The sequence below is a fragment of the Pongo abelii genome, chromosome 14 (assembly GCF_028885655.2).
Source record: "Pongo abelii isolate AG06213 chromosome 14, NHGRI_mPonAbe1-v2.0_pri, whole genome shotgun sequence".
NCBI lineage: Eukaryota > Metazoa > Chordata > Mammalia > Primates > Hominidae > Pongo > Pongo abelii.
In genome coordinates this window covers 51,149,048-51,173,533 of record NC_071999.2, presented here as the reverse complement: position 1 = coordinate 51,173,533, position 24,486 = coordinate 51,149,048, and the positions used below count along the sequence as shown (strand labels likewise).

Here is a 24,486-nt window from a genome sequence, read left to right as displayed (position 1 = left end):
TTATTAATGAGTTTAAACATTTTTTTGTATGTTTATTACTGAGTGTATTCTGTTGTAAATGGCTTATCCAGTCCCTTGTCCATTTTTACATGGTGGTATTTTTTCTTCCCCCTAATGATTTTTTTTAATTTTAATTTTTTTTTTTTTTTTTTGAGACAGGTGTTGCTCTGTTGCCCAGGCTGGAATGCGGTAGGATGATCATAGCTCACTGCAGCCTTGACCTCCTGGGCTTAAGCAATCTTCCCACCTCAGCCTTCTGAGTAGCTGGGCCTACAGCACATGTCACCACACCCGGCTAATTTTTAAAAAATTTTTTGTGGACACAGGGTTTCGACATGTTGCCCAGGCTGGTCTCAAACTGCTGGGCTAGAGCGAGCTGCCTACCCCAGCCTCCCAAAGTGCTGGAATTACAAGCATGAGCCACCATGCCTGGCCCCTGTATGATTTTTGAGAGATCCCTAATGATTTTAAAGAGATATTATGGATACTCAGTATGCCCCGTTTGCCTACTGAAGCTATGTAAGATGAAATATGAAGTGGTTACATATGTTAGCCCTGAAGTCAGATAGACCTGGTTTGAATACTGACAGCACCATTTACCAGTTATATGACTTTGGTCAAGTTAACCCTTTAAGTCTTAATTCCCACATCTGTAAAATTGAGGCAATAATGGCACCTACCCCAAACAGAGTCGTGAAAATTAAATGAGAACATCCTGAAAATGCTTCAACACAGTTCCTGGATCACTGAAAATGTTCAATAAATGTCAACTACTATTTTTTCTCAATGATAATTCAAAAGTTGTTGTATAAAGGAAGTACCATACTCATTACTGTTACATATTACTGATTTGTTACATATAACTGATTTGTTGCTAAATCACACTAAAATGGTTCTTGTGCTCTTTATATACATACACACATATACAAACATATATATATATAATGTAAACAAAGTCATTTTACATTCAAGCATGTATAGTTTGTTTAGTTAGTTAGAAATCAATGCTAGCATTTTCAGTCTATGTGACCACGGGTGCTGATGTGGATGGCCTCCTGTCCACCCAAAATACATAGGAATGCCAGATAAAATATGTAGCTGAGATGAACAGAAAAGGAAATCCGTGATGTTGGGAGAAGAAAACTTAATGTCAGCGAAGTGAGCTGGAGATGAAGTCCTGGTGGTCCACGGGGGGTCTGATTTTTAGGGGTGGGGAACTGGGATTGTCCTACCTACATGGGAAATGGAGATGAACTCCCTAGTCTGCAGCAAGCAGAGAACTGAAATAAAACACCCTGAGAGCCTCAAAATTGAGACCCTTTCTCTGAAACAGGGACTAGAGAATCCATTCTCTAGCCCACAGCATATCAAGGAAGCTGACCATAGGCTAGGCAAACAATATATTACTACTGGACAAAGTAGACTCTAATAGGCTTATTTTTTAAGGATACAAAGAAATGATTCATCAAGGTGATGTGCCAGCATATGACTGTCTGCACTTAACCGCATAACTTCTAAATACCAGAAACAACAATGGACAAAGTGACAAGGAGCTATTGATAAATCTACCTCTAAAATGAGGACCTTTTTTTTTAAAAAAAGCACATGTCTCTTAGAAAATAAAAGCTCAAGCAAACAAAAGATTCCTAAGGATGTGGGAGATTTCAATAAACCAAGTAATACACTTGATCTGATCGATATATAGATCCCTGTATCCAATAAATAAGGAACACACATTCCTCTTTAGTACACTTGAAATATTTACCAAGATGGGCCACAAAGGAAATCTTAAAAACTTCTAAAGGGGCGCTTAGTAGATATTCCAGTTTGACTAGAGAAGAAGTTGGGTAGGTCAGGCTAGGAATGTAAGTCTGAGAGGATCTTAAATATTAGGATATTGACAGGCAGTGGAGAGCTACTGGAAGATTTAGAGCAGGAAAGCTACAGGATCTGCATTAAGAGATGAATCTGGAATTGAGGCCAAGTTATTCTCTTAATTTTCAAGGGCGAATGAGGAAAGATCCAGCTCTGACAGAATAATGAGTTGTGCAAAGTGAAGGCCAAATTACATCACCGGAGATAGCAGTAGTTCAAAGAAAGCAAAGCAGAGGAATTGAACTGCTGCAAAATGCACGGTAGGTAACAGGGCAGTGAATGCAGACCACCCTGGGCCTTGGGGGTCAGCACCAGGCTCACAGGGCAAAGTGTGAATTTAATTCCAGAAAGTCACTACTAACCTCATTAGAAATCTTAGTGTGATTTTCCTGTGTGTTTTGAACTTAATTTTAAGCTTATTTGGGATTTATAGTTATGATCTAACTGCACTAGCAGCTTACCCCAAGTTTGCTGTTTGCTTATGTAACAGAAATAGGAAAAGACAACTCTGGAAGTCTGGGATAGTTTTTTCATATATATATTCATGCTAGAGAAGTTCTAGTCTAGTTGATTCTCCTCACTCTACAGATATGGAAATTAAGCACAGAAAGGTGACTAATCATTAACTATAGTAATAAAAATGATTAAATATTAGTACTAGAACTTTTAGAACGTATGCTGTGTGTTAGTCATTATACTAAGTACTCTCCATGCATTTCTTCATTTATGCCTTGCAACTAGGCTATGATGTAAGTGCTATTTACTTTTCCTGTCTGCTAATAAGGATACTGAGGCTTAGAGAGATTAAGAAGACCATAAACCCAGGGACTAGATTTGGGACCCAGGCCTTTGTAGCTCCACAGAATGAGCTCTTACCCACTTTGCTATCCCAGCTTGACTTGGATACCCAAGTTGCCACCCAATCAAATTTAGATTCAAGATCTCTTGACTTGTGGTCTAGTGTATTTCCTGTCTCACCTCAGGCCTGTATTCTCTGCATTTCTTTGAGAGTATACAGCTAAAGCCACAGAGTAGTTTTAGATCTTATTGTAAGAAAAATGCTTAGTTAGGCACATCTCCTATGTCAGAAGTTCAGAATAATTCATCGTATTTCCGCTTTCTGACTTTTCAGAGTTCCTGGGATGTTTTAATTAGACATTTGACTTATTTTTCATTTTCTCTATCACTTGTAGCACACACCAGGTGTTCAGGTTTTGGTCCAGATATTGGTTCAATAAGGATTTATTGGATGCATTAATGAAAATCTAGAACCTCCTTACTTATGGACATGTTAGATTTCAGAAGGCTATTTTCCAATACATTTGTGTATAAACCTTAGTGACTAAAACAGATTAAGGAGTATTTCTCAGAAGTCCCCAGAAGCATTTCCACTAAAGATGGGTATAAAAGTTAGTCCTGTGAAACTTTAAAATCAGGTCTGTTTTCCGCCTTTGAGATCATATAAAATCTATCAGACATTCTTTCTATTAATATAATTGATTGTTTTGGTCTACATCAAAAATCGATTGAAGCATTTAACCCTCCTCTTAGATGACATCTGCAACTGTTTTAGGTTACACTTTAAGGTGCTCACTTGATAAACCATAATATTAAATCAATTCTCCACCTACTCAATACCTACACCAGTGGAACTGAACAGGGTGGGAGAAAGCCCACTTGGAATGCCCTTATTTTAAATTCATAATCACCTACTTTTTTTTTTTTTTTTTTTTTTTGAGATGGAGTCTCACTCTGTCGCTCAGGCTGGAGTGCAGTGGCACGATCTCGGCTCACTGCAAGCTCCACCTCCCGGGTTCAAGCAATTCTCCTGCCTCAGCCTCCTGAGTAGCTGGGATTACAGGTGCCCGCCACGACACCCGCCTAATTTTTATATTTTTAGTAGAGACAGGGTTTCACCATATTAGGCTGGTCTCAAACTCCTGACCTCAGGTGATCCACTCGCCTTGGCCTCTCAAAGTGCTGGGATTACAGGCGTGAGCCACCGTGCCCGGCCAGTCACCTACTTTTTAATTACAAAGGGAAAAATAGTAACTTTACAGTGGGGGGCCCCTGCAGACATCATGTATCCCACAATATGATGTGCTGAGAGAGAGAACAACAACACTAATGTGTTACTCTCGCCAAAAATACATACCTGAATTAAATTGTGAGGAAACAGACAAGCCCACACTGAGGGACAGTCTATGATGGACTTTTTCGAAAGTGTCATGGTGATGAAAGACAGATTGAAGAACTGTCCCAGATTAATGGAGGCTAAGGTGACATCACAACTAAATGGAATGTGAGATCTGGATTGGATCCTAGTCCAGAAAAAGGATACTAATAGGATAGTCTATCAAAGTTGAAAAAGGTCTGTAGTTTAGTTAATAATGGTGGATCAATGATAATTTCCCAATATTGATAATTATACTATGGTACAGTATTAATGTTAAGATGCTAATATTTGGGAAAGGTGGGTGAAGGGTATATGGGAATTCTTTTAACTATTTTTCCACCTTTTTTACAATTCTGAAATTATTTCAAAATTAAAAGTTAATTAAAAGAAAAATATTTTTAAACTGATTATCACTAGCCTTGAATATTACTCAGCCATTATTACCATCTTCCCCAAAGCATTCATTCTTCCAAACTCCTAGACAATATTTCAGACACTCTCTTTTCACTACAGCCCTTGTGTAGCTCCTTTCCCAGCCTCATTCATTGTGAAAATAGGGGCAATTAGAAGAATTTCCCCAGGTGCACCTCCCAGCACCGGCGACCCTTTACTGTGCTTTCTCTCCTGCCCTTGCGGATAAGCTGTCTCTGCAGCTAGCCAGGGTCAAGTCCTCCACTTGTTTAGCAGATCTTATCCTCTCACCTATTCAAGAAAATTGCTCCCGCAAGTCTCTCTCTCTCTCTCTCCCCGTCTCTCTTTCTCCATCCCCACCCCAACCCTTTCTCTCTGCTGCTGGGTAATTCCTGGAATCACAGAAATATGCCGCTATTTCTCTCTTCTTAAAAAAGAAAAACAACTCTTGAGCCCACTTCCCCTTTCAGCCAGCTTCAACATTTCTCTTCTTCCTTTTACAATAAATCTTCTGAAATTGTTTACAATTACTGTCTCCAATTTCTCCCCTCTCATTCTTTTGGGAAACCATTCGAATGGGACTTTAGCTTCACTCTTCCATCAAACTATCTTTACACGATTCCTAGTGGCCTCCATGTTTGTGCCTTCTGTGGTCAGTTGGTTCTCCATCCTTTTACATGGCCTATCAGCAGCTCTTCAGAGCAGCTCCCTCTCCTCCCCTACAGATCAGTCTTCATTAGGCCTCTAAGTCATCACAATCACCTGATTTGTCTCCTGCCTCTCTGGAAGCTTCTTAGTATCCTTTGGTGGTTCCTCTTTATTTTCCTAACCTCTTATGTTGGAATGCCCCAGAATTTGGAGTTTATCTCTTCTTCTTTTTTTTTTTTTTTAATTTCCATAGCTTTAGAGGTACAAATGGGTTTTGGTTACATGAACGAATTGTATAGTGGTAAAGCCTGAAATGTTAGTGCACCTGTCACCTGAATAGTTTACACCGTACCCAATATGTAGTTTTATTATCCCTTACCCTGCTACCACCCTCCCTTCTCCTTTATATTTACTGCATAGGTGATCTCAACCAATCTCACAGCTTTATTATTTATTTTTATTTTTTGAGACGGAGTCTTGCTTTGTCATCCAGGATGGAGTGCAGTGGTGCGATCTCGACTCACTGCAACCTCCGCCTCCCAGGTTCAAGCGATTCTCCTGCCTCAGCCTCCTGAGTAGCTGGGATTACAGGCACGGGCTACCAAGCCTGGCTAATTTTTGTGTTTTTAGTAGAGATAGAGTTTCACCATGTTGGCCTGGCTGGTCTCAAGCTCCTGACCTCAGGTGGTCCACCCACCTCAGCCTCCCAAAGTGCTGAGATTATAGGTGTGAGCCACTGCACCCAGCCCTCACAGCTTTAAATATCATTGATATGCTGATGACTTCAACTTAGTATCTACAGTGAGACCTGCAGACACCTATATCCAACTGTCTACTCTGATCTCCTGATTGGATCCCTAATAGGATAAACAGGTCTAAAATTGAGCTTCTGCAATTCTCCATCCCCAGGCCTGATTTTCATCCCGTCTTCTCCATATCAGTTAATGGCAACTGCGTCCTTCTAGTAGTTCAGGCCAAAGGCCTTAGATTCATACTTAACTCTTCACTTTCTCACATGCCACAAAGAATCTTTCAGCAAATCCTATCAGCTCTACTGTCACAATGTACACGGAATCTGACAACTTTTGTCTCCTTTGCTAAGAGTTTGGTCCAAGCCACATCATCTCTCACCTAGATTATTGCAACAGCCTCCCAATTTGTCTCACTGCATCTGACATTGCCCTTCTTTGGTTTAATCATGACACAGCAGTTAGAAAGATCTCTTTAAAAATGTGTATCAGATCCTGTAACTCTTTTGATGAGACCACCCTCCCTGCAATAGCTTCTTGCCTCCTCTGTTGTAAAAGGCAACGCCCTGTGTGATCAGGCCTCTCAGACCTCATCTGCTGCTACTCTACCCCTCTTTTGCCTCTTTGCATTGGCCTTGAAAATGAAACACACACTCTTCCCTCAGGGCCTTTGCGCTTATTCCTTCTGCCTGGAATTTTCTTACCCCCGATATCTTCAGGGCTTGCTCCACTTGCACTCCCTCACTGTCTGCCCTTACCTCCCTCATGTTTTTGTTCAAACGTCACTTTCTCAGAAAGGCCTTTCCTGGTAACGTCATTAAGAATTTCAATTCCACACCACCCTCAACCCTGAATACATACACACACATAGACTTAGATTCCCCTTCTGCACTTTAATTTTTTTCTCCCTAAGACTTATTACTATCTAATATGTACTTAGTTATCTTAAATATTGTCTGTCTCTCTCAACTGGAATGCCAATTCCATGAGGTTAGGAACTAATGTCTTATTTATGCATTTACATCTCCAGTGCCTCTAAAAGTACCTGAGATACAGTAAGTACTCAAGTATTTGTTGAACAAATGAATGAATGGATGAATGAATCTGCACTGGAACCCCAATACAAATTTTGGTGAAGCAGGCATTGAACCAATGGAATCATCCAGGCCTTGCGACAACTTTTAGTAGCAATTCACCATGATATGTTACTCAAAATTCCTAGACTTCTTCTAAATTAACATTAGCCATCCAATATTTACCACACCAAAGATTTCTTCCTAGTTTCTAGCTAATGATGATGATTGCATAGATCAAGCCCATTTCAACATTTTGCATGATTTATTATCAGTCTCTCAGTGTTATTGTTACTGCTCAACCATTCACTCCATATGCACCAGTAATACTCATTTCATCACCATTTTTATGTGTTTAAATGATCTCTGTTTTGAACACATAATTATAATTGTATGCCCCTTCTTTATGTTCTTTAAGCATTCTTAAGTCTTTTGCACTCTTTGTAAATGCTGAAGTTATGTTTCTAGCCCTGCAGTGACTTCCATGTTTCTGTACAAACATTGCAAACTTGCCATAGACCAGAAGTTGTAAATTAGTGATGTCTAGATGAGTCAGTTACAGATTAGCCAACATGATATGTAATTGAAAAAATGTTGCCAGTATATTAAAAATCAGACAACTTTTTATGTAAAAATCCAGATTTCTGGTTTCTCTTAAACAAGACTACATTCTTTCTGCTGCTACCTTTAGATAAGGCTTACATTTTCCAGTGTGTGGCAATCCCTGTGACATCTATGCAACCTGTTTCACTTCATTGAGTTACCTGCCTGACCCCTGTAGATATTTGACATTGATTCAAACCATAGTCAGGGAAATGACTTAGAAACTTAAGCAACCCTGTGTGCTCACAATGGCACCTACTGGGATAGGCAGAGTTATCCACTTATTCGGAAGCACTGCTTTCTATCTCCGGACAATTATGAAATGAAAGTTTCTAAGTTCAGTAGGTTTGCTAAATCTACCAAAAGCAGTTTTGGAAAGTCCCTGTTTTATTCATTCTGGTACTTTTTTTTTTTTTAATTAAGAAATGTATTTGGTTTCTCTTCCCTTATCCTTCCTTTCTCTTGATTTAGACAGGAAAGAGCAATGAGAGGGGAGATGTGGTGAGAGGATCCTTTTCCCTCCTATGGTCTCATTCCTTTGACTGGAGTTCATAAGGGAGTAGGCGGCCTTCATAAGTCTGAAACCCTCTGCTGTGTAGACTACTGACACAGCCCTGTAGAGTGGTCGTGGGAGCCCCTCAATCAGTTGGGTTAAAATGTGTGGCCACTTGTGCATATATTTATCACCTTTTGTGGTTACCTCATGATTCGTCTAAAAGAAGACCTCCCTCTGCTGATTAACAGACACCCTGCCTTCATCTATAAAAAGTACATGGCCAAAGGACAATAGGAAAGACAAGTAGAACTAGTTAAATGTCACTGAGGTTCAATCCTGATTACTTTGTATAGGAAAGAGGTAGGATGCAGATTGTCACGGGCTAGACTATGAATTCCACAAGAACAGAGAGTATGTCTGCCTGCTGCGCCACTGTGTTGTCAAAGTTTGAGAGTGAGTAGCTTGTGAAAAGTAGGATGAATGAGGAAAGGAGTGAATGAATTTAGAGGCCGTAGTCATTGCAGGCAGAAGCAAGTTCTCAGATTTGCTGGACATTTCCAGAGTTTCGATGATAGAAGCAGATCTTACACACTGGTAAATTGGAAATGGGTTATTGATATTCAAGGGACTTTATTTTTAGCCATGATTTTCTTGCCCTGAATATTATTTTTCTTAAAATAAACAGAATGTATAGTGCTCGTACCTCCTCCTTTATTGATACTTATCTTTTATTGGGCACAGAAAAACAGGAATAAAAGGTAGTCCTTTATTATTGAAATACATTCCATTAAGGTGCACACCAAAAATTGATTAAATGGGCCTTTCTTCTTTTTTCCCCTCTTAATTTTAGATGTCAGTTTTTAAACTTCTTCTCATTTGCATCCAATGCTTCCTCCTAGACAGTTAACTCTTTCCTACAGTTGTAGTCATCTCCATGCTAATGAGGCTCCAATCTATATCTTCTGCCCTGACCTAGCACTAAGCTCTGGATACACACCTTGCATTATCCACAGGCCAGCTCTCCTGAGCTTCTTCAGTGTTGCCTCAACCTCATTGTAATCCATTGGATTTCATCTTTGTCTTCCCTAAATGCCACAGTTCTGTCCAGGGCATCACTACTCTCTAAATTCCTTAGATGATGTCTCGGTCCATTTGTGTTGCTATAAAGGAATACCTGAGGCTGGGCAATTTATGAAGAAACAGACACATTTGGCTCATGTTTCAGCAGGCTGTACAAGAAGCATGGTGCCAGCATCTGCTTGTGGTGAGGGTCCAGGCTGCTTTCACTCATGGCAGAAGGCAAAGGGGAGCTGGTATGCAGAGATCACACGGCAACAGCAGAAGCAAGAGAGAGGGGTAAGGTGCCAGACTCTATTTAACAACCAGTTCTTATGGGAACCAACAGTGAGGACTCACTCACTCACTTGCTCAGTAGTACCAAGCCATTCATGAGGGATCCACCCCCAAGACCTAGACACCTCCCACCTCCCATTAGGCTTTACCTTCAACATTGGAGATCAAATTTAAATATGAGCTTAAGGGGACAAACATCCAAGCATCCAATAGCAGATAATTAACCTCAAAATTATCCTTGACTTGTCCTTCTCATTTACCCTCAATAGCCTCTGAAATATCTCTTATGTTTGCCTCTTGCTCCCCATGCCCCTTGCCACCATCCCAAGCCTAGTGGTCATTGCCTCATACCTTGTCCACAGCCATGGTTTCCCAACCCTTCTTGTTTCCAGCCATGTCCCCTCCATTCCATTTTTCTGCCACCAAACTAACCTAAAATGGCCAATTTCATAGTTTCACTCTCTGCTGATCAAATTTCCTGATTCTTTTTACCTATGTTTGTTTTGTGTTATCTTCAACATTTTCTTATACACAGTAAATACTTGCTTAATAAAAAGTACTAAGAGTGATTGAAATAAGGAAATTCGGTCATGTGAATTCACTGGAGCTATGTTGACTATCCTTTGGCCTAGTTTATAGAAAATTAGCAGCTGATTCATATCTCTATTTAAGGAATGGAGAACTTTGCCAGAAATATTTTTATATTGCAGCTGCAAATAAGATAGAGTTTTCATCTGGACCTCAATTTCCTTACCTTACAATAGAGAAAAATGCCACCTATGGATATCCTAGATTTGCTGGAAGTATTACATGTGATGGATTAAGGCACCCAGCATGGGATATCCCACAGATGCAAAATGAATCCTACTTGAGTCTTAATACAAAAAGATTGAATGAATGAATTTGATGGCAAAATGAAATGATGAATCATTTTATATAAATCACAATTTATAAAATTCAGATTCAACTAAAATTTGGCACTAATTATGACCTCTGTGTTAGGTATGTTAACACATACATCATCTTCTCATGTATTCTTAGAAGTAACCCTGTGATACAGGTGGTCTTTTTTTCAATGTACAGACAAGTTTAGCTGAGAAAAGGGAAAATGCCTTACTCCAGGATTGTTGGTATATACTGGAATTAGCGTTTGTCTCTAAGATTTCTGATTCCATATCTTTTTGTTTTACTTTTTTCTTTTTCTTTCTTTTTTTTTTTTTTTTTTTTTAAGATGGAGTCTTGCTCTGTCGCCCAGGCTGGAGTATAGTGGCACTATCTAAGCTCACTGCAACCTCTGCCTCCTGGGTTCAAGCGATTCTCCTGCCTCAACCTCCTGAATAGCTGGGACAACAGATGTGCGCCACCATGTCCCGCTAATTTTTGTATTTTCAGTAGACATAGGGTTTCACCATGTTGGCCAGGCTGGTCTTGAACTGCTGACCTCAAGTGATCCTCCCGCCTCAGCCTCCCAAACTGCTGGGATTACAGGAGTGAGCCACCACACCTGGCCTCTTTTGCTTTTTCTGCGTACCATGCTCTCAAATATTTTTCTTACCAATTTTTTTCGTGTTTTTTTTTCACCTTTTAACATGAGCATTGTTAAAATGCTCACAACTTAACGTTTTTACTCTCCCATTGAATTACTTAGTTCACACTCTTTTTCTTTTATTTTCTGTATGCTTATTTTAAAACCTTTGTTCCTGTATTTGTATTCTTGGTGGTTCGAAGAATCTCAAACATTGTCTCAGCAGCAGCATCATATCTGTTTACAAAAGTTGAGGAAATACTGTATTTCCAGCTTAGGAAACTAAGGTAAGTAGCACAATTAATTTCAACTGGCATCTGTTTCAATGACTCTGTTAATGCAAATGGGTTGTAAAATGTCAGTGGATATCTAGGGAGTTGTTATAACTACAGGTAAGTGAATTTTCTACTTTCAAAATGGTTGTAGCCTGCATCATTTGCTGAGTTCCACTTTTTAATACATAGGAATACTGCAAAGACAACATTTTTATGTGTTTGACATTTTATGAAAAAAGAATTGCAAGTCATGAACAGCCCTCTTTCTTTCTTAATCTACCTGAAAATAATAACTATAATTAACTTTTGTTACATTGTTATCAGAAAGGGATAGTCAAATTAGCATTAAAAAGATGTAAAGTCAACCTTCATATGGCAGCTGTGTACATAAATTCTCTGGAAGACCTATCATGCTTAGAGAATGAATTTTAGATATCTATTTAAAATGTCTAATTACTTTAGCTCTTTGGTTTAATGTTAAAATGCCATATTGTTTATAGAATCAGCTTGCCTTCTCAACTAATGAAATATGCATTGAAATTGCTCTACGTGCAACGCACCATGTTAGGTGCTGTGGACGGGTGCAATTCCTGTACTCCAGAAGCTGACATTTCAGTTGGGAGATGTATATAGCATCCTGCTCTGTTCATATATGCTGGCCCCTCTGTTCGAAATGGCCTTCATCACTTTTCTCCCTCCTTTATCTGGCCAGCTTCTATATATTTCTCAAGGCCCAGCTATACATCATTTTCTTTTTTTAACTGATAAAAAATATATATATTTATGGTATACAGTGTGATGTTTTGATGTATGTATACATTGTGGAATAATTAAACTAAGCTAATTAACTTACCTATCCCCTCATATACTTATTTTTTTTCCTGTGAGGATATTTAAAATCTCCCTTAGCAATTTTCAAGGATATGGTACATTAACTATAGTTACCCTTTTGTACAATAGGTCTCTAGGAGTTATTCCTCCTATCTAACTGAAATTTTGTACTCTATGACCAACATCTTCCCATTTTTCTTACCCTCCCCGCATTGCTCAACTACTCCCTGCTTCTATAAGTCAACTTTTTAAGATTTCACATAAAAGTGAGATTAGGCAGTATTTGTCTTTCTGTGCCAGTCTTATTTTACTTAGCATAATGTCCCCCTGATTAATCTATGATGTCACACATGACTAAATTTCCTTCTCTTTTAAAGCTGAATGGTATTCCATTGTGTATATAGACCACATTTTCTTTATTCATTCATCTGATGCTGGATACTTAGGTTGATGTCACATCTTGGCTGTCGTGAATAATGCTGCAGTGAACATGGGAGTGCAGGTATCTGTTCTGAGTGCATTTCCTTTGGGTATATGCCTCTGCCATGCCTGGCACATTTCTCATTAAGCCTTTGAGATTTTTGCACTCCCTCTCCCTGCCTGTCTCTGCACTCCCCGTGTCTATAAATCTGAATCATTCTCCTAGAACCAAGAACAGAACCAACTACATAATTTGTGGCCCCCAGTGCAAAATAAAAATGTGGAGTCCTTTGTTTAAAAATTAAGAATTTTTAGACAGTGACAGTAGAGCATTAAACCAAATGTGGAGCCCTTCTGGGCACAGGCCTGTGTGAGACTGCACAGGCCGCTGGATTATATGGTAGTTCTATTTTTAATTTTTTGAGGAACCTCCATATTCTCCAGAATGGCTATACTAATTTGCATTGAATCCCCACCAACAGTGTACAAGGGTTCCCTTTTTCTCCATGTCTTTGCCAATGCTTACCTTCTATCTTTTTGATAATAGCCATCCTAACAGAGGTGAGGTGATATCTCATTGTGATTAAAGCTATACTTCTTCTAAGATGCCTTCCTACCTGGCACCTTACTGTCATTTTGCTTTTGGTACCCTATGCATCTTTCTATCAGAGTTTATCACAAGGTATTATAATTGTTATGTTTGGCAACCTCCCTGATTGCAAACTTCCTGAATTTATAAGACTGAGTCTTTTAGATTTGTTTTCTGAGTACCTGGTACATGGTATGATCCTAATAAGAGCTTGATGAATGAATAAAAATGCAACAAACACATACAGATATATAGTCATAAAGATTAGTTGACAAATGTGGCATGCGATAAGTATCAAGAAGGTCTTATAAACAAGTACTATAGGCTTTAGTGGGAGAGGAAAGAATAGATTGGTGGTCAAGGGAAGATTCTTGGTCAGGCTGGCCTCCTAGCCTGTGCCCAGAAGGGCTTCACACTTGGTTTAATGCTCTGCTGTCACTGTCTAAAAATTCCTAATTTTTAAACAAAGGACTCCACATTTTTATTTTGCACTGGGGGCCACAAATTATGTAGTTGGTTCTGTTCTTGGTTCTAGGAGAATGATTCAGATTTATAAACAAGGGGAGTGGAGAGACAGGCAGGGAGAGTGATCACAGAAATCTCACAGGCATAATGAGAAATGTGTGAGGCTTCCAGAGGGTCAAGGACAGGCCAGCCTGAGGGCACTAGAGGGCTTACATTGTTGCTCTGAGGCTTGGAAGATGGATTGAGGCAAAGTTTGGACATTTTTCTAGGAGTAATGAGTAACTTCAGATGCATAGGGAGCAGGAGAGTGAAGGGAGAAAACTGTAGCCTTATGAAGAGTCATGTGGTGCTGCTATGCAGGATGGAGAGAGGAGCAGTGAGGCAAAAAACAGGGAAATCAGGAAGCTAATCCAAATGTGATAATAAGGCAAAAGTGGCAAAGAAAGAACAAAACCGAGAAATACTATGAAGGAAAAATAAATGAAACTTTGACCACATGTGGGAATTGCAAAAAAAAAAAAAGTAGGACTCAAGGAGTACTCTGGACCATCCTGGGGGTGTAGTCCACTCTTGGCAGAATGAAGGAAGGAAGAGATGGGCTAGGGGCAGCTTCTTTGTCAAAGGAATGATGAGTTCAGTTTTAGACACTGTAGATTATTATTGGAATTTCAAAATAGACTTGTTTATTTTTCACTTAAATATGAATAACTGTTCATGGAGAAGAGAAATTGGAAAAGGAAAGGATTGTTACCAGTGTCAAATATTGCATAAAAACAAGGACATTGAAGACTGAGTAGAGTCCAGTTTCAGAAGAATGATGAGAACAGTAGCCCAATAGAGATTCTATGGAAATGAACAAACGTAGCATTTCTTAAATTCATAATCCTCTTGTCCAAACCACTCCTCCTGAATTCCACATCTCGTTGAATGTTACTACTCTCTACCACCCAGTTTCCCATGCTCCTTCCATCATATTCAATCTCTCTCTTCCTCCATAGTCAATCAGTCTTTTCTTCCCCTTTCTGCCTATCAACTCTCTCTGGAATTCACCCACATATCGTTATCCCACTGCCACCATCATCACCTTATGCCCTGCCAAGGCAAAGCCCTCTGGGATGGTCCAGTCTTTATTCTCCCCACTCTTCCTATAGTCCTTGCCATCTTATTCTTCTCACTGGAGCTAGGCAGATTTTTCTAAAACTCAAGTATAATTGTGTCACTTTCCACTTATGACTCTGTTAGGAATTGTGTCCTACCAAAAATACTGAAGTGCTAAATCCAAATGCCTATGAATGTGGCCTTATTTGGAAATAGGGTCTTTGCAGACAATCAAGTTAAGATGAGATCATTAGGATGGGCCCTGATCCAATATGACTGTCATCTTTTTTAAAAAGGGGAAATTTAGACACAAATGTGTTGATAAAAGCAGAAATTGGGGTGATGGCTTTATAAGCCAAGGATGACAAATGTTGCCAGCAAACCCACCAGAAGCTGGGAGAGACACATGGAACAAATTATCTCTCACAACTCTCAGAAGGAACCAGTCCTACAACACTGTAGTTCCAGATTTTTAACTTCAGAACTGCGAGACAATTCATTTTTGTTATTTTAAACCACTGAGTTTTTCGTACTTTGTTAAAACAGCCCTAGGAAGTAAATATGGATCCTAAAATGGCTCCCCATTGCTTGCAGGGTGTGGTGGTTAATTTTTTATGTGTCAACTTGACTGGGCCCTGGAGTGCCCAGATATTTGGTCAAACATTATTCTGGGTGTTTTGGTGACAGTGTTTTTGGGTGATGTTAACATTTAACTTGGTAGACTGAGTTAAGCAAATGGCCCTCCTAAGGGAGTGGCCCTCATCCAATCAGCTGAAGGCCTCAATAGAGCAAAAAGGTTGACCATCCCTTGAGTAAGAGAGAATTCTTCCTGACTGACTGCCTTTGAGCAGAGACTGGCTTTTTTCTCCCTTTGGACTCAAACTGAAACGCTGGCTCTTCCTGGGTCTCAGGCCTGCCAGCCTTCAGGCTAGAACTATACCACTGGCTCTCCTGGGTCTCCAGCTTGCTGAATCGTCATGAAGATCTTGGGACTTGTCAGCCTCTCTAATCACATGAAGCAATTCCTTGTAATAAATCTCTTTAGACATACACATACATGCATACATAAATACATACACACACACACACACACACACACACACATCCTATTGTTCTGTTTCACTGGAAAACTGATTAATACACAGGGTAAATCCCAAACTCCTTAACACAGTTAACAGATCCACTATGACTTGGTCTCTGCAAAATCCTCCAGTTTTTCTCTTTCTCTGCACTTTCCCCCAGCTTCGCACTCTTGACTGCAGTAGCATCCAGCTTTGGTCATATTTTTGATGTACCTTTATTTCTCCCACCTGATCTTTCACACATTCCCTTATGCTAATAGTACATTTCCACCTTTCCTTTCCATGTCATTCTTCATTAATTTATTCAACAAACATTTTTGAAATGTTGGATACAGTGTTTAGAAGTTAATAAAGCAAACAGGGCCTTTGGCCTCATGGAATTCCTAGTAGGAGACACCAATATCAAATGAGACAATAAGTATACCAGAGATGTCAGCAGTATGTTGGAGACCATGAAATAGGTGATAACACTAGCCTTAACACATATGGAAAAGCTGAATTCTAAGCCTATAATGAGAGACGCCAAAGAGAAGTAATTCACATCCCACCATGGACACTCAGCAAAGCTCAGAACTCCGAGGCACCGGATACCTTTGGAGGCAGAGTGCAAGAGGGACTTGAAAAATAAGAAGATTAGTAGAAAGTTTATATACGGAGCAGTAAGATATTCTCCACCTTATCCCCACCCACATGTTGCTGTATAAAATAAAAAAAGAAACATTCAGAAAAAAAGAGTTTTTAGCTATTGCTATGGTTTGAATGTCCTCTCCAAAACTCATGTTGAAATTTAATTGCCATTGTGATAGTATTAACAAGTGAGGCCTTTAAGGGGTGATTGGCCATCAGGGCACTACCCCATGTAGAATTGAGGCCATTATAAAAAAGCAAGTTTATCCCAGTCTTGCTTTCTTGCCTTCTTGCCTTCTGCCATGGGATGAGGCAGCAAGAAGACCCTCGTAAGGTGCTGGCACCTTATATTGGACTTCCCAGCCTCCAGAACTGTGAGCCAATGAATTTCTGTTTATTATAAGTTACCCAGTCTGAGATATTTTGTTATAACAGCACAAAATAGACTAAGAGAGAAATTTGAGGTGAAAGCAGAAATAAAACGTTCAATGGAAGTTTTGAAGAAAATGTAGAAAAATTCTCTGACAGTAGGAAGGCTAACAGGCAGAAAATAGGAGGAAAAAAAGAAAATTAGAAGATAATCCAAGAGGCATAACATGCAAATAAATGTAATCCCAGGGAAACAGAGCATAGGAAACAGAGGAAAGGAAATGAGAGATGGAGAGAGAAAATATTTCCCAGAACTGAGAGACTCGAATTTCCCAATTAGAAAAGACCACTGAGTAACTTGCACAGTAGATGAAAACTGACTTACACTAAGACAAATCACCAACAATTTTCAGAACATCTTGCATTAAAAAAATTCTGAAAATTTTCAGAGAGAAACCAAAAATGACGTGAGAGGGACCATAAGTCAGAATGATATCAGATGTCTCAACAGCAACCCTGGAACCTAGAACACACAGGAACAATCCCTTCCAAATTCTGAGAAAATGATTTCCAGTGTGGACTTCAAAGAATGGAGATAGTTTTCAGCTATAAAATATCTCGAGGAATGTATGTTCCATATTCTCTTTCTCAAGAATCTACTAGAGGATATGCTCATTAAAACAAGGAAGTAGACCAAGAAAGTGGATGGTGTGTGGTCCAGAAATAGGAGATTCAGCCTAGATGGAGAATAAAGGGGTCCCCAGAGTGATGAGGTAGGGAAGTTTCTAGAAGGCAGCTGGGCAGCAGGACCGAACAGAGGAAGGGCCTCTCCAAGGGGGAAACAAGGAATGGATTCATTTCTTGATGTTTTAAATTGTATTTTAGCTCTGTTGGAGAGTTTATACAGAATTAGTAATAAGTACATAGAAACCTAGCATATCAAAAAAAGATACAAAAACATAATGCAAAATATTCCTAACTCAGTTAGGAAGATTTTGAGTCACTGTAAAAACTGAGTTTTGATTTAAATTAAAGGGTATTATAAACTGTTCTGGAGGATGATGGGAAGGTTAACATGTATATGTTGGACTAGGCGATGTGAGAGAGTCAAATATTTATCTCTCAAGTAGGAAGGAAAAAATATATGAACATATATATACATATACATAAATATATGTATGTATCTGAACCCAATCAAGATACACCATAAGCATAACATCTAGAAATATGGAATAAAATAACAGAAAAATTAGCTAAAACTGTTGAAAATACTTGGTTCTAGGGAATGGGAATCAGAGGTGAAGGAGTGTGTCGGGAGACTGGTGTTTCATGAGAGGCCTTGAGGTAATATTTGACATCTCAAACTAAATACATATATTACTTTGATTAATAAATTTAAGAAAACATATGTCCACACACACAAAATGTACACAAATGTTAATTGCAGCATTTTTTATAATATCAAATAGTAGACAGCATCCAAATATCCATCAGCTGATGAGTAAATAAAATGTGATATATTCATACGGTGGAATATCATTCTTCTATAAAAAGGAATGAAGGCCAGGTGCAGTGGCTCATGTCTGTAATTCCAGCACTTTGGGAGACCGAAGCAAGAGGATCACCTGAGCCCAAGAATTCGAGACCAGCCTGGCCAACATGACAAGACCCTGTCTCTATAGAAAAAAAAAATTTTTAAATATCCAGGTGTGATGGTGCGTGCCTGTAGTCCCAGCTACTCAGGAAGCTGAGGCGGGAGGATGGCTCAAGCCTGGTAATTCAAGGCCTAAGCAAGCTATAATTGCACCACTGCACTTCAGCCTGGGCGACAGAGTGAGACCCTGTCTCAAAATAAATGAATAAATAATAAAATGAAGTACTGACATGTTACAACATGGATGGACCTTGAAAACTTGCTAAGTGAAAGAAGCTCGTCACAAAAGAACATGTATTGTGTAATTCCCTTTATATGAAATGTCCAGAATAGGCAAGTTTATATATAGAGAAAATAAACTAGTGGTTGGCTGTGGCTGGGAATTTGGGAGATGGGGGTGAATGGGGAGGAATCTCTAACGGGTACAGAGTTTCTTTTGGGGATGATGAAAATGTTCTGGAATTATATAGTGTAATTGTTGCACAACTCTGTTAAAATACAACAAACCACTGAATTGTATACTTTTTAAAGGTGAATTGTATGGTATGTAAATCATATTGCAATGAAGCCATTATTTTAAAAATTAAAGAAAAAATTAATAATCATACCTAATTCATACAGTTGTTGTGAAGAATAAATGAAATAATGTATGTTAGGGGTCTAGTCCAGAGCCTGATGTAAATATTAAAAGATTAGTTAACATGTACATAGGATATACTATGTGCCAGGCACTCTTCTAAGTTCTTTACATATATCAATTCACTTAACCCTTGCAACAACTGTCTAAAATAGACACTGTTCTTACCCCCATTTTATAGATGAGGAAACTGAGGCCAGTGCAAGTAACTAATTTGCCCAAGATCACACAGCTAGTACAACAGTAGAGCTGGAGTTTGACCCCAGCCAGCTGGCCCAGCATCTTTACTCTTCACCACTTTGATGCTCCCTCTCTCTGCCTCCCAGGTCCCATGTCTGGGATAGTGCTGTGTGCTCCCAGGGACACTGCTTTTCATCTGTTGTGCTTCCAAGTAGATAACTATTCACATGCCTTTTTTCGTTGTCTGTGTCTTCAACTATAGTGGACATTCTACGATGGCAAGGACTGTACCCATCTTAATTCATCTTCATTCCCTGCCCATGATATGTTGGGATGAGGGTGGGCTGTAGAGTGAAGCAAAGGTGTTTTCTCTTTGTACAAATCCCATTAGTGCATGGAGAGGAAGTGGGGAGAGCTGAAGATGCTAGCATTAAGATGCTAGAGAAACATGAGACAATTGATGGAGCAAGGTATCTAAGGAAGTAGAATATTAAGAGTGAGATAGTGTTGAAACACTGACCTTGGGAAGAAAGAAGAATGCCGCTTCCATTAAGACTGAAAGAGAGGAGGAAGAGGTGGATATTGTGAAAGTAGAGAGGAAGCTCATACCAGACGACTTGGATCATCTCAGTCAAGAAGGGGCAACAGAAGAATCTTGGGCCAGGACAAAGCATAGGAGGGTGAAGTGGAAGGTTGAGGCAAGAGGAGAGAGTTTAGAATAAATACCCAACTTTTTGGGGTCTGTGATCTCTTTACTAATACAATGGACTCTTCTCCCAGAAAAAAAGTACATACACACAAAATTATGCATTTAGTTTTAGGGGTCTGTGGACTCCAGGTTAAGAATGCCTGTTCTCAAGACTTAATAAAATTGAATAAAAGTATTTCTGAGAAGTAATTTGAAGTCAAGCATCTTGACTTTTTAGCATTCCAAGTTTGTGTTTCTGTGACTTTCCTCAGCAATATTTAGAGGCCTGAGAGTAGCAGGTGATCTGATATCTGGGACTGAGGCCAGAGGCTTCAGGGCAGGAGAGGGTGGGATGAAGTCTGAGAGTGTGGTAGGGCTTAAAGGAAGGCAAAACCCAGGCCAGGGACAGGTGGCAGTGGAGGCTCATAGAGGGTGGGCTGAGAGAGGTCCACTCCGGCTTCAGGCCATAAGGGGGCGCACTGTCTGTAGAGAACATAAAAACGTAAGAAAACCAAAAGTCAGTCTTCTGTTTACTATTATTATGCTGCACAAGCAATTTAAAACACCAACAGCAATAAAATACTCTCCTCTGAAAAAGTCTTGGTCTAGGACCTAAACAATTGCCTGAAACTGGGTAGACTTACACCAATGAGAGGCAGATAAAGAGATTAAGATTGAGGGAGTAGGGCAGGGCTTGCAATGGTGCCGGCCAGGATGTGGCTGAGAGGGTGTGGGTGCCTGCCGTGGATGCTAGGGTAGAAGACGACTCTATTAATTGGGTGGCTGTAAGCAGCACCCAGGTCAATGCCTTTCGTCTTCTGCAACCTAGACATTGCCTGGAATCCTAAATCCTTTTCTTCACTTAACAAACATCACCTCTGCTCAAATCTGCAACTGCTTTGATATCACACTGTCTTTTTCACCCCTCTATTATGGATGGCATTTATTTACTTACATGTTTTTTCCCACTAGGCTATACTCCTTGAGAACAGCGATTGTGTCTTATTTATTTCTGAATCACCAATTCAGACAGGCATGCAAACACTTGTTGAACCAATGCACAAATATATTTTGCTCTTCTTTATAGATTCCTCCGGCCTCAGATGACCAGGCACCACTAGATACAGAATACTGTGCTTTCCTTCTCCAAGGTAAAGGAATAAATATCTGTTCCCCTTCATGAAGTGTTACTGTTGGGCCTTTATGCCATCCTGAAACCACCAGGATGTGGAACCAGGTCAGGGAGGTCCACAGTTACAACCCATTGTATCTGTAACACCATCAGAACATTATCTACAGAGTCCTGCTGCAGGGCCCTGAATGAGGAGAGCATTTTGCTGCTTTGTAGCGTGAGCAGTGCTGTAACAGTGATGCATGGATGTTCCTCTGGTGTCTTGAAAGAATTTTGTGCTTCTTGAAAGCTGCCTGCAACTTATTAATTGGAAGTGATTATGCAATGGAGAAAACAGAGTCCCATCACCCCCTCAGTCTTCCCTGGGAAATCACAAGAGGGCTGATAGCTCTCTGTGAGGTGAACCGTTTCTAGACTCTCCACCGTCTCGTCCCGTTCTTCCACCCACCCAGTTCCTCAAGATAGCCCCTGTGGGCTTCTGATGAAGTCACCACACCACTGGCTAATGAAGTAGATAAACCAGAACAGTTTGGTTTAACATTTAAGGTTAGAAACAGGAACTTTCTAGAGGAGAAATCAAAAAAGCAAAAGAAGTATAAGGGCAGCCCTCCAACCAGTCAGAATACCGTGACCACCTGAGAGGCCCGTGGCCCAGCAGACACGACTCTGGAGCAGATATCTTCAGCACAGCATCTGACCTGGGAGCACAGCCACATACCCTCATTCCTAAACAGCAGATTGACTACTGGAGCTACACACAGTCTCCGGGCAATGTGGAGACATGTCTAATATTTAGTCAACATAACTCAGGGTGCCACAGTCTTCACAACCGTTCTGAGCATTTGAGGATGTTCCATTTGAAGATAGGAATTTGCCCTCAAGCATCTGGGGTTTGGGTACAGAATAGAGCTTCCCCCGCCACCACCTGCTAATTTTATGAAATGTGCATTCAAAAAAAATCCTGCCTGTAAGAAGGAATTAAGCTACCCATTTAAATATAACAGCTGCCTGTGCAATCTACTGCAGCTCTTTATAGGAAACGCTTAAATAATTGAGATACTTAATTGGGTTAAAGAGATCCCTAGCACATAGATGTTCTATGAATAAAAGAATGAGTAAATAATCTAGTAACCTTCCTTTTCATGTCCTTCACTTAAAGAGATCATTCTGTTTTATTTGCACCAATAAGATCACTGTTAGAGGACTCCAGAGAGGTTTGATTTCAGGTGGGGTGAGGCTTTCCCAAGGAAGTCCCTTTTCATTTGTTTCAGGTGTACTGCCACCTTTTTCCCTGGCTCTTTCACTAAAAATGAAAAATTTGTTGATCTTTGCTGTAAGTAGGTAGGCATCTGGGCTTTGCTTTTGCAACTAGAGTCAAAGAAGTCAAGTTATCAGGCTGATCTTGCCTTGCTATCTAGAATCAGAAAGGTTTAAGTAGCCCAGGGACTACTCAAAGACAGCTGGAGGAGAAAGGGAGAGAGAAAAATGCTTATAAAGAGGTGGGCAAAAGAGCGGGACCTTGTCTCAAAAAAAAAAAAAAAAAGAGGAAGTGGTAGGAGGTGTCTGAATTTCACTGTGACCTGTTCTGTCAGGTGATTTTTGGTGGGGCGGGGACATGAAAAAAAAGTTAAAATGTCCTTATAAAGACAAAATCTTTTTCTTTCCTGGCTGATGATTTGTCATTCTAGTCACTTCCTGCCTTGTGACCACACACCCGGGCTTGACAAAGCTGTTCTGCAGATCAGAAAAAGGGGTTCCTGGTCATACACCAGTACTACCAAGGACAGCTTTTTTCCTACAAGGTAAATTTTCTTCATGTGTTTTTGTTGGTTTTAAGCGCTTGTGATGCCCTTCGGCACTATTTCTGTGGATTGTGGGTTTTGCCTTCAGGGGACCAGACAGAGATCTGAGCATGTCACCTGAGACCTCTGTGATTCCTGCCACTGTCTAACTGGCCAGGACATCTGCCGCCACCTCGCGTGGCCATCCAAGATGGAGCACCTCGGCTCTCCGGGCTGGGTTCTTCTCAACTTACCTGCAGTTATCACCCCTGCCCAAAATTAAGGTTTCTTTTTCCTTTTAAAACCAAACCATGTTCCGGTTTATTTCTATTGCTCTATTTCAGGGAGGCTATTTACTGTGATTTTATCTATCTTCTTTAAAATGTTTTCAGGAAAAGCGCGTATTGATAATTTAGATTGTACTGCTTATTGGCCTAATGGGGGTGGTTTAATTTTAGTTCCTGAGGTTCTGTTTTTCTAAAAAACTTCTTTACAGTACTTTAGTGGATATATTAACATCTTGAGTCATATGTTACTGAATGTGATACTGGTTATTTGAGTGATTTTTGGCGCCAAGGGTTTTTAATGGGTGTGCTTTATAACCACATGAAATTAGAGGTTTTCTCTTTTCCATTTGTTCTCTAAAAATAAAAGCAATTTGTGTAATGCTTAATTGTAGTGTTTTTGTAGGATTGTCTGAATTATTTGTTATGCTTATGACCATATCAATGAATATTCACTCAAATTCTGGGAGAAAGGCTTTTATCTACAATAGAAATTTTTATGCAGTTGATATGGGATATTTATTCCAGAAACTTTGCCCAAACCTAGACACTTCGGATTTTGTAGTATAAGCTTTTACTTAATTACCACTATCATATAACACTAAGAATCATTGACAAATGATAACTATAAAAGCCATTCAGACTGGAAATGCAAACATTAATCAGGATGTTTATCAAAACCGAACTTTTCTTTTATATAGCAACTTGTTTTCTAAAATTACTCTGTCAGGACTATCAGTAAGCAAATAAAGTTGGCTTATCTGCACACATCTTGATTTTGAATTTACATACATTTGTCATAAGTTTGGTTTCTATTAAGTATAATTGTTTAAAGAATGTCTGTGTAGACAAATTGGAATAGAATTAATCATTTACCTATAAATGTGAATTTCTGGAAACTGCAAAATGTGACCACCAATGTTACTTTGCACATCTCACCTGAACAGTTTCAAACAAGCAAAAATGTAAAACTGAGAGAAGAGGGACTTGAACCCCGTAAAACAACAGACTAAAAATATGTTGTGTCTTATTTTAAGTAAAACTATTAATGAGAATAAAATAAATTCGAATGTGAAGGAACGTCAGTATTTTTCTTATATTTAAGAAGGAATAAAAAAGAACTATGTGAAAGTTAATTCAAAATATAAAGGTCCCCTGTTTAAAATTAAGTTTACATTGCTAAAGCATCAACCCCATATGTTACAAAGATATTCCTCTTCATTCTAGCTCACCCCCAGGAACATCAGGGGAAAAATCTTCTAGGTCTTGCCCTATGAACAAGCACTGCTGTGGTGGGATGGAGTTGTGCCTAGGAGGACATTTCCTTAGCCATCCCAGAGACCCTTTTCTTTGTAGCATTTAAATTTTTGTCTCTTTTGTAAATTATGCCTTGAAACAATTGGTAATTTGGGAAACAATTTCAGTGCTTTAACTTCATTTATAATTCTATCTCTGAACCCTTTGG

The 24,486-nt window shown here is 39.5% G+C and overlaps 1 protein-coding gene across 13 annotated transcripts in view; it reads left to right on the top strand.

The window, feature by feature from the left end:
• Nucleotides 1-24,486, top strand: part of LCP1 (lymphocyte cytosolic protein 1) — an 83,753-nt gene that overhangs the window by 6,655 nt on the left and 52,612 nt on the right. For 5 of the 13 annotated variants that reach the window (XM_054529012.2, XM_054529013.2, XM_063714900.1 and 2 more), the window contains 5 exons: nucleotides 2,006-2,135; nucleotides 9,260-9,387; nucleotides 11,113-11,196; nucleotides 20,912-20,975; nucleotides 22,645-22,758. The gene's annotated coding sequence lies outside the window, so the exon portion shown is untranslated. Of the gene's footprint in view, nucleotides 1-2,005; nucleotides 2,136-3,614; nucleotides 3,737-9,256; nucleotides 9,388-11,112; nucleotides 11,197-17,114; nucleotides 17,439-17,947; nucleotides 18,010-20,911; nucleotides 20,976-22,644; nucleotides 22,759-24,486 lie in introns of those variants that run through there. The other 8 variants (XM_054529019.2, XM_054529025.2, XM_054529020.2 and 5 more) reach the window with 7 other exon arrangements.